The sequence below is a fragment of the Lipotes vexillifer genome, unplaced genomic scaffold (genome assembly GCF_000442215.2).
Source record: "Lipotes vexillifer unplaced genomic scaffold, Lipotes_vexillifer_v1.1 scaffold808, whole genome shotgun sequence".
Taxonomy (NCBI): domain Eukaryota; kingdom Metazoa; phylum Chordata; class Mammalia; order Artiodactyla; family Lipotidae; genus Lipotes; species Lipotes vexillifer.
Genome location: NW_006786020.1, coordinates 141,529 through 155,344, shown reverse-complemented (window position 1 = coordinate 155,344; position 13,816 = coordinate 141,529). Strand labels below are relative to the sequence as shown.

Here is a 13,816-nt window from a genome sequence, read left to right as displayed (position 1 = left end):
ACATAAGGTCTTGGGAGCCACTGAATGGAAACAGGCTTTCTGTCTGGAGGACCAGCTCCCATTAGCTTAGGAAGTCCTGGGCATTTTCCTTTCCTGAGGCGTCCAGTATTTTTCCTCAGTTTACAAATTTAAGACTTTTATTTTCCTATTTTCCAACGTGTCCTGCGTAGCAACTAAGGTATATTTGATGAGTCTCTTGGGAATTTCTGGAATTCAGATGGAATTCCATCAATGGTGTGCTAACGAGCAAAGCAGAACAGACTCCATCTTCTCTCTGGGGTGGACGGGCCTGAACCCAGTTACAACTAATTTCTGCATTAATAGAACAAGCGTGAATCCAAATAATATGCTCCTTTGCCTCACAATATATATTAAACTTCTGGGGGTCCCAAATGTATTATCAGGATGACCTGATTCATTCACACTCTTCGGACCGGCTGTTTGGGTTGGTAAATACCCCATTTTATCTGTCTGCTTCATTCCATGGGCTATTGTTTATTGCTCCTAAGAGAGACAAGGCTGGGGGAGAATGGGGTTACCCGCTTTCTAGACCAGCTGGGCCCTCCGGTCCCGGGATCTAAGACCACCTTTGCTGCTCTGTCCTCCATGCTTCTCACACACCCGACTGAGAGACATTCATGGAGACGGAAGTGCACACAGGAACCCCTGTTTGACTGTCAGAGGATCAGCAGGGTTTCTTGCTTTTGTTTTGTTCTTTCTGTCTGCGTGAAAGATGGTACCTTGAAATTTTCCAGTCCTGGCCAGCTCTTCAGACAAACAGCCTGCTTGTTGTCAAGTCGCCAACTCAGGCCAGGGCACCTCCTGCCCCTGGTCTGCTTGACTGCCAGCAGTCCTCTGCAACAATCCGCTCACACTTCTAAAAAGGTGACATTTTAGCAGTCTGTTTATAAAACGGCCAAAGGAATATTTATCATGAGGTGCAAACAAAAGAGGCACTGGAGAGAAATGTTTTTCATCAGGTTTTCCACAACCCTGAAACCTGCCTCCCAGCCTCCCGGACACCTCTTGTTTCCCTGAGCAGCCCCGCAAATATCAGAAGAACACAATTCAGCAGAACCGTGGCCCTGGAAGGCGCACACATGCTGTGTGAACACTCAGGCCAGGCAGTCTGTGATGGTTAGACGTGTCAGAATCTGCTACGACTGTGTCCAAGGGATTATTAAAAGAATATGCTGAGGGGAAATTTTTCTGATTAGAGCAAGAGTCCAAAAGGTTAAGGAATTGCTGAGTTAAAATATCCCTGACTGACTGGAGTTGCCCCTGGCATTATATTACATTTTGATAGGCCGCCCATGTTGGAAAACAAACAGACACTTCCTTCAACAAGATGGTGACAAATCAATTATTCTACAGGAACAGCAGCCACTGGAGCATAGATTTAAGAGTATTATGCAGTTTTCTCTAGTGACTTATCCAGCTTGCTGTCTGCGAACTTGTTTGAACCTCTTTGGGGAAATACCAGAATCAGAAGTTAATGTCCTGAAAAGAAGCTACCATCAGAACATTACTCATTAACTGAGAAAACCTGAAAATAACCAGAAAGATCTGGCTGCAGTCACTGATGCCAGACCAACATGGAGCCGCTGTCTCTTTCCTCCAGAGGTCACCAGCCAGGCCATCCACGACGCACTTGGAAAACCAGGGAAGTAAAATCTGATGCCAGACCAACATGGAGCCGCTGTCTCTTTCCTCCAGAGGTCACCAGCCAGGCCATCCACGACGCACTTGGAAAACCAGGGAAGTAAACTCTGATGGACCACCTAGCCTGTGTTCCACTGTTCAAGCCCAGAAGGGTGCGAAGTTCCAAGGTGTTCCCAGCACCACAGGGTTCCCCCAGCACTAACCTCAGTCAGATGTTTACGGCCAAGGTACAATCCACCTCAGATCCAAACAGCTCTGGCTGGACTAGACGCCTCTCTCTCCCTCCTCTCTCTCTTTCTTCTCTCCACTTTTGCTCTTTCTCTCTCTCTCAACCAGCAAATGGAAATGGAGATTTAAGGACTGGGGGCAGAGATGGGAGTCAGACGAATTTCACGGTGTCCTGGGCAAGGAGAAAGACAAACCCCTTTGCCCCTAATAATGAAAAGGAGGAGCCACTTTCTGGCTGGAGCAGCAGGTGTGCAAGGGACTGAGGTAAGTCCCATACTGACATACTTGTCTACCTGACTGCTTCTTTCCTGGGCTGTGGGCACCTTGAAGGCAAGATCTATGTCTTAAGGTCTTCCTTTAAAACAATGTGTATTTTTTTCTAACTATGGAAGAAATCCATGCTCATTATAGAAAAACTGAAAAATACAAAAAGATATTTTTATATAGCTTTAGAATAGTATTTGGAACATAACAGGCACTCAATAAAATTGTGTGGGAAGAAAGGAAGGAAAGGAGAAGTCAAGGATTCAGATAACTGTGACGTCAATCTCCTCATTAAAGTGTACATAATTCAGCAGTGGTCACGTGGGGCACTGAGTCAGGAAGTGCTAAAGCCCAGAGCTGTTCAGGGTGGAGCTCAGGCTCACAAGCTGCCTGTGGCTCTGGCTACCACGCCTGTCTTTGGTCTCAGGAGTTTATTAGGAGGTATAAAGTGAATTTATTGGATTGCGAGGAACTGAGATTACTTAGCTTGGAGAGGAGAAGCCTTGGGAACAACTTAAGAATTACTATGGCAATATTATCTCTATTATAAAAAGTAGTAAAGTTTATTAGAGACAAATTGGAAAATATAAATAAATCCCTTGGAGTTGCAAGCCTGTTGACAGTTTGGCACGTTCTCTCCAAGCATGTTTTCTAGACATACGTTTTTGTCATTTGTTCTTTCCCCATCTTTGGGATCATGCTCAATCCTTGAATGGTCATGAGCCGTCATTGGTGATGAAACCCATGTGGTGGGTCTAACTAAGAACTGGAAAAGACCCAATGGAAGCTCATATAAAATACCAAAATGCATGACACCCAGCATTGGCAAGCTGTTGTGTTAGTAATAAAAGTATGTATAAGATGTCCTGGGTCAAGAGGCAAAATGAACTGTGTGGAGAAAGAGAGTTGCCTGTCATTCCAGTAAACAACAAAAGTTGGCTGCCATCAAGACATCAGCCACGGCACTACCGCCAACCAAGGTGGGTGCGCCCTGCTGGGAGTTCAGGACTCAGGATGGAGGAAAAACAGGATACTGACCCTAGATAGTTAAGATGCATATCAAAGGAATAGTTTCAATGAGCCCAGACTCTTTCATCTTCCCATAGGTAGAAAAGCACTAAAATCATTAACTTGAGATGTCTGTGTTTTGTGATTAGCTGGGAATCTTTTGATGTTCCACTACTGTTCTCCCCACCCCACCTCACCCACACAAAAACTCCTATATATCCCGGCTCCTCCCTTACCTCTTTGGAACAGTTCCTCAGAGCTATCTGAGAGGCTGCCTCCCCAATTACAGTCCTCAGTAAGGTCCCTCAATAAAACATAGCTAGCCACTTTTAGACTGGGCATTTTTTTTTCAGTTAACTGTTTACTCTGGGTTGTGGTCAAAAGGTTTAAAAAATACTGTATGATATTTCTTTCTGCATGTTCCACCAACCAATTTAATAGAGAAGTGGTTATATGCCATTGCATTGTTAGTGGAGACATCATTGTAATTAGTAGTCTAATATGCCAACAAGTGGATGTACTATAATTTACCTAATCTTCCCCTGCTGCTGGGCATTTAGGTCACTTCATTATTATAAAATATATAGAAATTTAAAATATTTCTGCAGTTGTTTTGTACTTTTAAGATTAGATTCCCCCAAATAAAATGATTATATTAAAGGATATGACTTACGAAATGCTCAGAAAGCTCCATGCTTCACGCCAGAGGCACAGACACTGTTTTGATAAGTCATTCTTCCCGCATCCCCAGCCCACACTTTCAAAGACTCCTATGGGAGCTGAAGTGCAGCTGGCAACGTGCACTTCGGATTTTCTCATTGAGAAAAGTTATCAAGAAGTAAACGTGTCAAGCATAGCCTATTGAAGCTTTGTTTCTGTTAAGCCATCAATCTCTCCCGACCTAGGACAAACACTTCCCAAGTGAGGGTTGTATGCCATTAAGATAACCTTATTTGATGGATATACATGCCATTAGACGGCCTCGAATCAATACGGATATTACTCCTTTACAGTTTCTGTCCCAACCCTCAAGTCTCTGTCAGGTGCTAGTATATCTTTAAACACTTGCTTTTTCCCCTGTATTAGGATATGATTGGTTGCTAAAAACAGAAAACCCAACTCAGGATGTTCTCAAGGACTGAAATAGCCTAGAGGGCAGAAGGGAGGAGTCCTGGCTGGTCTGCTGAGCTGGATCTGGGGCCTCTAGTATCTGGCCTCACTCTTGGGCTGGCAGCTGCTCTTCCCATGGCCGAGGCTGCTCCAGGGAGGGCATTTGTACTCAACATTGGCCCCAGTCAGCATCTAGAGGAAGAGATAAATTATCTTTCAGGGTCTCTCAAAAGAGAGAAAAAAAATTTTTCCCCCAAAAGCCTCCAGGAAAAAAAAAAATTTTTTTTTTTCCCAAAAGCCTCCAGGAAATTTCCTCCTCATGTTTCATCAGCACAAACTGGCTCACACTGCCTTTTCTGAACAATCCTAATGGCCAGGAGTAGCCCTAAGCCTTAGACCTAGGTCTGAGGCAAGGGGTCAGTGTGCTAGGTGACTAAACAAGACTCTCCAATCCCTTGTTAACAGAGAGCAGACCTCTGTCTGGATACCTTTAGGCAAACAACAGTGTCTGGCTTACTTTGAATAATACAAGGGTGTTTTTGCTTTCCTTTTTTCTCCCCCATTGCCTTCTCTTGATGGCAAATACTACTGATTTCTTATTTACAGTTGTAATAAAATTTTTTGTTTTTAATTATCATTCGGTTTTTAAATGTAATTTAGGAGATGTGGATGCCCATCTGGAGTGCGGAGGCAAAAGTACCTCTCTGAGTGGGGGATGGGAATGTCCGTGGCTCAGTCACTGCGGGAGAACCGGCCAGGGTTGCTGGGGCCATGCTTAGATCTCGTGATGTTTCGGCAGCTCCAGACTAGAAGTGGAGGCAGCTTCTCGCGAGAGCCCGTGCTGAGGGCTCTGTGCGGCCCCGTGTGTGGGTGGGTTGGTGAATGTGAGCACGGGGAAGCAGCCGCTGCCATTTCAGAGAGCTTGCTGCGGCTGTATCCTGAGCTGCCGAAGCTGCTGTCCTGAACTCCCCTGCGGGCTCCTCTGATCCCATTGTTTCTTGTAGATTCACTGGGGCCTGTCCGCTCTCAGAGCCCAAAAGTTGGGGTGGACGGTTCCACGGCCTGGGGCCTAGAGACCTAACAGTAGCAACAGCCAGTGGCCGCCCTCCTCTTTCTGAGTACAAGCGCCGCAGGGACCCAAAAGCCTGCCCAGGTATGTAGAGAAAATGGCAGACGATATTGATTTTGAAGCAATGCTTGAGGCTCGTCAGAAGACTTGCCTAACAATATCTCACTTCTACTCTCGTGAATTCACCTTTGATGCCAGTGTGAACTGTCAGAAAGATGAGGACAAGTTGAGCAGTGCTAACGGCCATGAAGAACATAGCCCAAAAGTACTTTGCGTTAAAATTTAGATCTTCGTACAGGGAAGAGGTCAAATCCAGTTATAGCAAAATACCTTTACATTAGAGGCCATATAACCAAAAAGTCCACATGTTACCGGAAGGGGGGGACCTGCTTCTAGGGCCCAAGAGTGGTCTCTTTAACTCTTGGAAATGAATTGCCCAAGGAGACACACATACTGACAAAGCGAAAGACTTTATTGGAAAGAGGTGCTCGAGGTTAGAGCAGCAGGGTAAGGGAACCCAGGAGAACTGCTCTGCCCCGTGGCTCGCAGTCTCAGGTTTTATGGTAAGGGGGTTAGCTTCCAGGCTGTCTCTGGCCAGTCATCTTGCTTGTGCCCATGTTTGGTCTAACTCACGGTCCTTCCTGGTGGCGCCTGTGTATCTCTCAGCCAAGATGGATTCCAGGGTGAGGGTTTCTGGGAGGTTGGGCTGGTGTCTCCTCCCTCCTTTTGACCCCTCCCGAATTCTCTGTTAGTTTTCCGGGGCAGCACCTTGCTCCTTATCGGGACCTCCTGTTGTGAGAGCACAGGTGCAAGCAGTTATTATTGTGCCTGGCCAAGGTGGGTGGTTTCCGTCAATGGTCCCCTAAAACAAAGGCCCAGCCCAGTGGACTACTTACTTCAGTGATGTTCAGTACAAAATTCTACTGTCACTAAAGACTTTGGGAAGTCCCTTTTAAGTTGCAACAGAACTTGTCTATTTGTGTGGATTTTGATGACACTTCTTTAGTTAACTTAATAGATGTTTATGGAGCTTCAAAAAAAAATAAAATGTAATTTAATTTAGGGAAAAAGTTTAATTAAAGACTAGGACACGTGATAGATCCATGAGTGTGGTAAAAATTATGAAGGTGATAAGAAAATGAGAACTTTGAGGAACATCATCAAGCTATTACTTCCAGGCTAACATGTTTGGGCCTTCTAAATAAAGAAAGTTAGATGTCAGAGACATTATCAGATCAGCTTCTCAGTTCCTATGGTTGTAGCCTGATGGGTTCTCAACCCCAGCTGGATGCCTTAGTCTGTGCGGGCTGCTGTAACAAAATACCACAGACCAGGTGGCTTATAAACAACAGATATTTATTCCTCACAGTTCTGGAGGCTGGCAGTCTAAGATGAAGGTGCTAGCATGGTTGGGTGAGGACTCTCTTCCAGGTTGCAGACTTCTCTTTGTATACTTATGTGGTGGAAAGGGCAGGGCAGCTGTCTCGGGCCTCAGTTATAAGGGCATTAATCTCATCCATGAGAACTTTGCATTCTCACCTACTCACCTCCCAGAGGTCCCACCTCCTAATATCATCACACTGGACATTAGGATTTCAACATATGTATTTGGGGCGGGGGACAAAATATTTAGACCATAGCACTGGATTAGAATCATATAGGAGTTTTGATAAAGCAAATTTCTGGGCTCCACACTCCAAAGATTACAGATGGTCTCTATTGGGGTCTAAGTATCTGTATTTTTTTTAAAGCCCCACAGACTATTTTAATGTACAGCCAAAGTAAGGACAACTGCTGAGAACTTTGGTGAATCCTTTTGAAACTGGAAGTTTAAGGGCAACATGAATTTGGTTTGGTTTGGTTTGGTCTGCTGTCTCCATCCCAGAAATGTCATGTTTGTATCCACTATTAATCCAGTCAGAAGGAGCATAAAGATGTGCACTGTCGGCCAGAGAGCAAAGGACACAAAAGCTTTTCTAGAGATGATAAAACACATTTTGAAAATACTGCTTCCCAATTAGTGTTCTCACAATAAATTTGCAAGGATAGTTATAAATGCAGGAAGATATTAATGTTAGTTTGTGATGTCTTCAATGTGTGCTTTGGAAAAAGGTGTACATTAAAGCTTGGAGTGGGCTTCCCTGGCAGGGCAGTTTGAGAGTCCTTTGTATCCACTATTAATCCAGTCAGAAGGAGCATAAAGATGTGCACTGTCGGCCAGAGAGCAAAGGACACAAAAGCTTTTCTAGAGATGATAAAACACATTTTGAAAATACTGCTTCCCAATTAGTGTTCTCACAATAAATTTGCAAGGATAGTTATAAATGCAGGAAGATATTAATGTTAGTTTGTGATGTCTTCAATGTGTGCTTTGGAAAAAGGTGTACATTAAAGCTTGGAGTGGGCTTCCCTGGCAGGGCAGTGGTTGAGAGTCCGCCTGCCGATGCAGGGGACACAGGTTCGTGCCCCAGTCCGGGAAGATCCCACATGCCGCGGAGCGGCTGGGCCTGTGAGCCATGGCCGCTGAGCCTGCGCGTCCGGGGCCTGTGCTCCGCAACGGGAGAGGCCACGACAGTGAGAAGCCCGCGTACCGCAAAAAAAAGCTTGGAGTATTTGAAAGTGTTTTTAAAAAATCAGTGTCCCTTTTGTTATTATTTTCTTGGTGATATAAAATATTAACCTAAGGGTGTTCAGCTTCCAACTTCAGGTGTTTATCTGCTCCAGATTTTAGTTAGGTGTTTGAAGATGAGTATTGTCCCTGAGAGGCCAGAGTTACTACGTTTTCAAAATGCACTCATTGTCAAATTTATTTGAAAGGCCATATATTCATACATGGGTGTTTTTCTGCTGCTTGTGGCATTTACAAAATTAGGTACCTCACTCATCACTAGTCAGCAGTAAGATCAGTGTAATTTAAGAGGTTACTAATCTGCTTCTTCCACACTTCCTCCCCATGAAATTATACTTGTACCTTTGGTCTTCCTTCTGTATCATAAGAGTGTTGACATTTTTAATCTAACTACCTTGTAGCATACATGAATGTTAACGAAGGGGCTTTGAGTTCCTATGTAAGAGCTGCTTGAAAATGATTAAAGAAGGCAATTTAGATGATAGAAACGAACTTTATTTAACACTTCGTGAAGCAGACAGTGTTTTTTGTAGAACTGCAAAATGAGGCGGAAAGGAGGAAGCTTTTATAGGATAAAGAATAAAGAGCAAGTAAGAGAAAAACAGAAACTCTCAGATTGGCTGGTACCACACAGTCCACCACATATTCTATTGATGTCTGGGGTGAGAAGGCCCAGAGTTGGCTTGGTGTTTGGGGATTGGCTGACTGGATATATTACTTGTCTGGTTGAGTGGAGCATTTATAGGGACACGAAAGTTATCTGAGATTCCATTTTTCTGCTCATGTTTTTTTAATTCAAAATTCATTTATTCAACAAATATTTAAGCACCTATATGTGCTGAGCTCGGGCACTGAGGTAACAAATGTGAATATGGAGACCACTCTTGGAGGCCTAAGTCAGGCTAGTAGGCAAGACCTTTGTCCCCAGCTAGAGAGTTCTTAGAAGAATGAGGCTGACATTCAGTCCCGGAAGGACTAAACTTCTATTGGGGATTGTAACAAGCAAGGAGACCTTAGGTTGGAAAGATAGAAGTCCTTCAGAGGGTGTCAGGGAAATTTGTCCCCTGGCGTGCTCTCATGTATCTGGACTGCCTCTGACCCAGCAGGCAAGAGCCTGTCTCACATTTTGTTTCCTCTCCTTGCCCACCTGACCACCACTGTTCTTCACGCCATCCGCTGGCCTACCTTGGCCTGGCCTCAGTAAATTACCATCTGCACCTGACTGTCTGCCCTTCCTGGACCTCTGTTCCAGGAGCCCATACCCTTGGTGTGGTCCTCAAAATTATATCTTTATTAGAAGCCGTTAACATTGAAATGTTATTTAATATTCCAGAATCATATCTGAATATCACTTTTTCACTCATATTCCACATTGAAAAAAAATTTCACCAAAAAATTTTCTTTAAGAACTAAGAAACTGGAAGATCATTTATAACCTAGATCAATTGTATTCCCTGATGCAACCGTAAGTCCATGTTTGGTCTTATACCACGATACACACAAATACTTGGACCTTGAAACTAACAAATAATATGACTGTAGAGCATCGAGTATTCCTACTGCAGAGGTACCAGAAGGATGTATTATATGTATTAACATTTTTTTCAAGTTGTAAAGAAAGTATTTGAACTCAGCATCATTTGAAGTGTGATAGCACATAAACAGGATATTTAATTCCAGAGAAAAACCATGCATTGGCACCTGCTAACTAGCCAAATTGTGGTGTGTGTTTAATAAACTGTTACTTATATTCCAGTTTTACTTTTTGACCAGTGTGCATTTAAATGCATGTCTTAACTAGATTTTTTTTAATACAATATTTATTTGCTACTCACCAAAGACAATATCCCTTGAAACTCAGCATGGAAAGTGACAGCTTAGAGAGGCTGAGAAGTGAGTAAGTTGTCAGTACTGATGACTTTATGGTTAGGTTTGTGGGCAGAGAAAAAAACAGGAGAAAGTCTTGCAAAACAAACTATTACCTGTCAAATTCTTTCTTTCTTTTTTTAAAAAATTTAACATTAGAGATTAGAGCCCCCCCAAAATGATTTTTTTTTCCCTTTCTACTTAAAAGCACTCTCCCCTAGTTGATGTTTAATGCTTACAGTGACCACAAGGGACACCTTTGTTTGCATCCATGTAAGCTGCTTTCATTTAAGTTTAATGTTATAGCCCTGGAGGGCAATTCATTTATTTCGTTGCCTCTGGTCAAAATGGTTCCTGGGCACTTTAGAGGAGTATTGATCATTCAGCGGCTAAATTATTTGCAGAAAGGTAGATGAAACCACTTTGTGTCTTTCATAAAAATCATTTCAATGACAGTTGAAAGAGGTTTTTTTACACCTGCCAATGCTGCCTTTTATGTCTATGTTCTACTTTCTGCAGAGTTTTATCTATCTTCACTCCATCATATATTTAAACAGCATAGGTCTCAGTGATTACGGTAAAATTCATGAGGAAATGTGGGACTCCCATGGGCGACAATTTCAGTTGCTTTCTGAGGTAGTTATTAGAGCTGTTCCCAAATATTCCAGCCTCCCTCCTTCCCGACTCACCATAGGACTGTACTTCCCTGCAGTGGGAGGTTGGGAGTGGTCAGGAGACTTGCTCTGATGCAGAGATGGATGTGGAAGTTGTGTGTGTCACTTCCAGACAGAAGGTTTAAAAGCCAGTGTGTGCCTTTATACATTCTCTCTCCCCACTGCCATCTCAATCCAGAGACTGGCTTACTTTTCAGCCTGAGTCCCAGACAGAGGACCATGAAAAGGTGGAAAAAAGCTCCTGCTGACATTTGATAGCCACGTGGCATAATTATAAACCTGAGCTGTTTCAAATTACTGAGATTTGGGGGCTGTTTGTTATGGGAGCATAACCCACACTCTCCTATTTCATCTTTTTTTCTTAAGTCTCAAAGAGAAACTATCTTGTAAGTGCCAATTAAAAGGCAATTTTGTTTCACAATAACCAAATGAGAGCATTAGCTCTTATCTCAATTGAGCAAATTAAATAAAGTTCTGTATTTATATAATGACCCAGTTGCTTCTCCCTATCAGTAATATTTTCATTCTTAAATAGAAGGAGAAATCAGGGAAGATTTTGGGCCACAAACTCTCATTGCCACTTTCATTTTGAAATTTTTTTCCATGCCATTTTATTACTAAAGAACACACGTCCCTGGGTAAGTCACTTCATTTTTCTAGACCTCGGTTTCCCTATTATGGAGAAGGAAGGTGTTGGAGGAAACTTACTGGATGATCCCTGAGGTATCTTGCGGCAGTAGCATTCTGTGCTTAATGCACAGTTCACAGAAATCAATAGGAAAATTAAGTGGAAGCTAGAACTCTGATCTTTCAGCTCTTCTAGTTTCTGAAAAGTGTTATTAAAGCTTAAAATAGTTTTGCTGTGAGACTATATCCTTTTATGAGAGAGAGGGCTAAAGTGAAAGAAAGAGGATTTTCAAAGAAATAAAAATGTTGGAAATTTTTGGTTTTTTTTTTTAAACGTTTTATTTTTGTTTGATTTTTTTAGTGAATGTTTACGTATAATCTACATCTGGAAAAATGCAGAAGTCGTAAGTGAAGAGCTCGGTGAGTTTTCACAAAGTGAACATGCTCTTTTTTTTTTCATTGAAGTATAGTTAATTTACAGTGCTGTGTTAATTTCAAGTATACAGCAGAGTGATTCAGTTACACATACATACATATGTATGTTTGTATTCTTTTCCATTATAGGTTACTACAACATACTGAGTACAGTTCCCTGTGCTATAGAGTAGGTTCTTGTTGTTTATCTATTTTATATATAGTAGTGTGTATCTGTTAATCCCAAACTCCTAATTTATCCCCCACCACACACCTTTCCTCTTTGGTGACCATAAATTTGTTTTCGAAATCGGTTTCTGTTTTGTAGATAAGTTCATTTTTATAATTTTTTAAGATTCCACATATAAGTGATATCATATGATATTTGTCTTTCTCTGTCTAACTTACTTCACTGAGTATGATAATTTCTAGGTCCATCCATGTTGCTGTAATTGGCATTATTTCTTTCTTTTTATGGCTGAGTAATATTCCATTGTATATATGTACCACATCTTCTTTATCCATTCGTCTGTCGATGGGCATTTAGGTTGCTTCCATGACCTGGCTATTGTAAATAGTGCTGCAATGAACATTGGGGTGCATGTGTCTTTTTGAATTATGTTTTTCTCTGGGTATATGCCCAGTAGTGAGATTGCTGGGTCATATGGTAATTCTATTTTTAGATTTTTAAGGAACCTCCATACTGTTTCTCCATAGTGGCTGCATCAATATACATTCCCACCAACAGTGCAAGAGGGTTCCCTTTTCTCCACACCCTCTCCAGCATTTTTTGTTTGTAGATTTTCTGGTGACAAATGGATAAAGAAGATGTGGTACATATATACAATGGAACATTACTCAGCCATAAAAAGGAACGAAATTGGGTCATTTGTAGAGACGTGGATGGATCTAGAGACTGTCATACAGAGTAAAGTAAGTCAGAAAGAGAAAAGCAAATATCGTATATTAACGCATATATGTGGAACCTAGAAAAATGGTACAGATGAACTGGTTTGCAGGGCAGAAACAGAGACACAGATGTAGAGAACAAACGCACGGACACCAAGGGGGAAAAGTGGCAGGGAGTGGTGTGGTGGGATGAATTGGGAGATTGGGACTGACATGTATACACTAATATGTATAAAATAAATAACTACTAAGAACCTGCTGTATAAAAAAACAAATAAAATAAAATTCAAAACAAAAGAGAAACTGTTCTCCACAAAGTGAACACACTCTTGTAACCGGCCCCCAGAAGCCATCCCTGTCACTACCCCTGACACAGGGTTACCACCTTCCTGACTTTCGCTAGGCTGACTTCTAACGGCAGAGATTAGTCTTGCTGCTTTTTAACATCACCGAAGAGCACCACATGTACCCTTTTGTGCCTCCTCTCCTTAGTTAATGGTAGATTCATCGGTGTCTTTGCATGAAGTTGCACTCTGTTCATTCTCATTGCTCTGTAGTGTTCTACTGTGTGGATTTACTGCAGTCCGTCCATTCCACTGCGATGGGCGCTTGGGATGTTTCCAGGTTTGGGCCAGTATTTTTTTTTTTTTTAACATCTTTATTGGAGTATAATTGCTTTACAATGATGTGTTAGTTTCTACTTTATAACAAAGTGGATCGGTTATAAATATACATATGTTCCCATATCTCTTCCCTCTTGCGTCTCCCTCCCTCCCACCCTCCCTATCCAACCCCTCCAGGTGGTCGCAAAGCACCGAGCTGATCTCCCTGTGCTATGCGGCTGCTTCCCACTAGCTATCTATTTTACGTTTGGTAGTGTATATATGTCCATGCCACTCTCTCACTTTGTCACAGCTCACCCTTCCCCCTTCCCATATCCTCAAGTCTGTTCTCTAGTAGATCTGTGTTTTTATTCCCATCTTGCCCCTAGGTTCTTCATGACATTTTTTTTTCTTAGATTCCATATATATGTGTTAGCATACGGTATTTGTTTTTCTCTTTCTGACTTACTTCACTCTGTATGACAGGCTCTAGGTATTAACAGTGGACATTTTAATGCATGGCTTTTGGTGGATATTATTTCCTTATATCTTCAAGTTTAGGGTTCAGGAGGTAGACATCCTTAGACCTAAGTAAGAGGATCTAGCTCTGTTGCAGAAGATTGCATTTTGGAGCATCTCACTAGGAATAGAGGGGAGTAAGCAATTCTGGAGTCCCAGGTAGGAGAAGGGAGAGAGGGAAGGGGCGGAAGTTCTGTGGAGTTAGAGGATTGAGTTCTACTGTTCCCAGCAGGAA

The 13,816-nt window shown here is 42.3% G+C and overlaps 1 pseudogene; it reads left to right on the top strand.

Moving 5' to 3' along the window:
• The first annotated feature begins 5,438 nt into the window (after window positions 1-5,438).
• LOC103078383 (anaphase-promoting complex subunit 7 pseudogene) overlaps window positions 5,439-13,816 on the top strand; it is a 140,689-nt pseudogene continuing 132,311 nt past the window's right edge.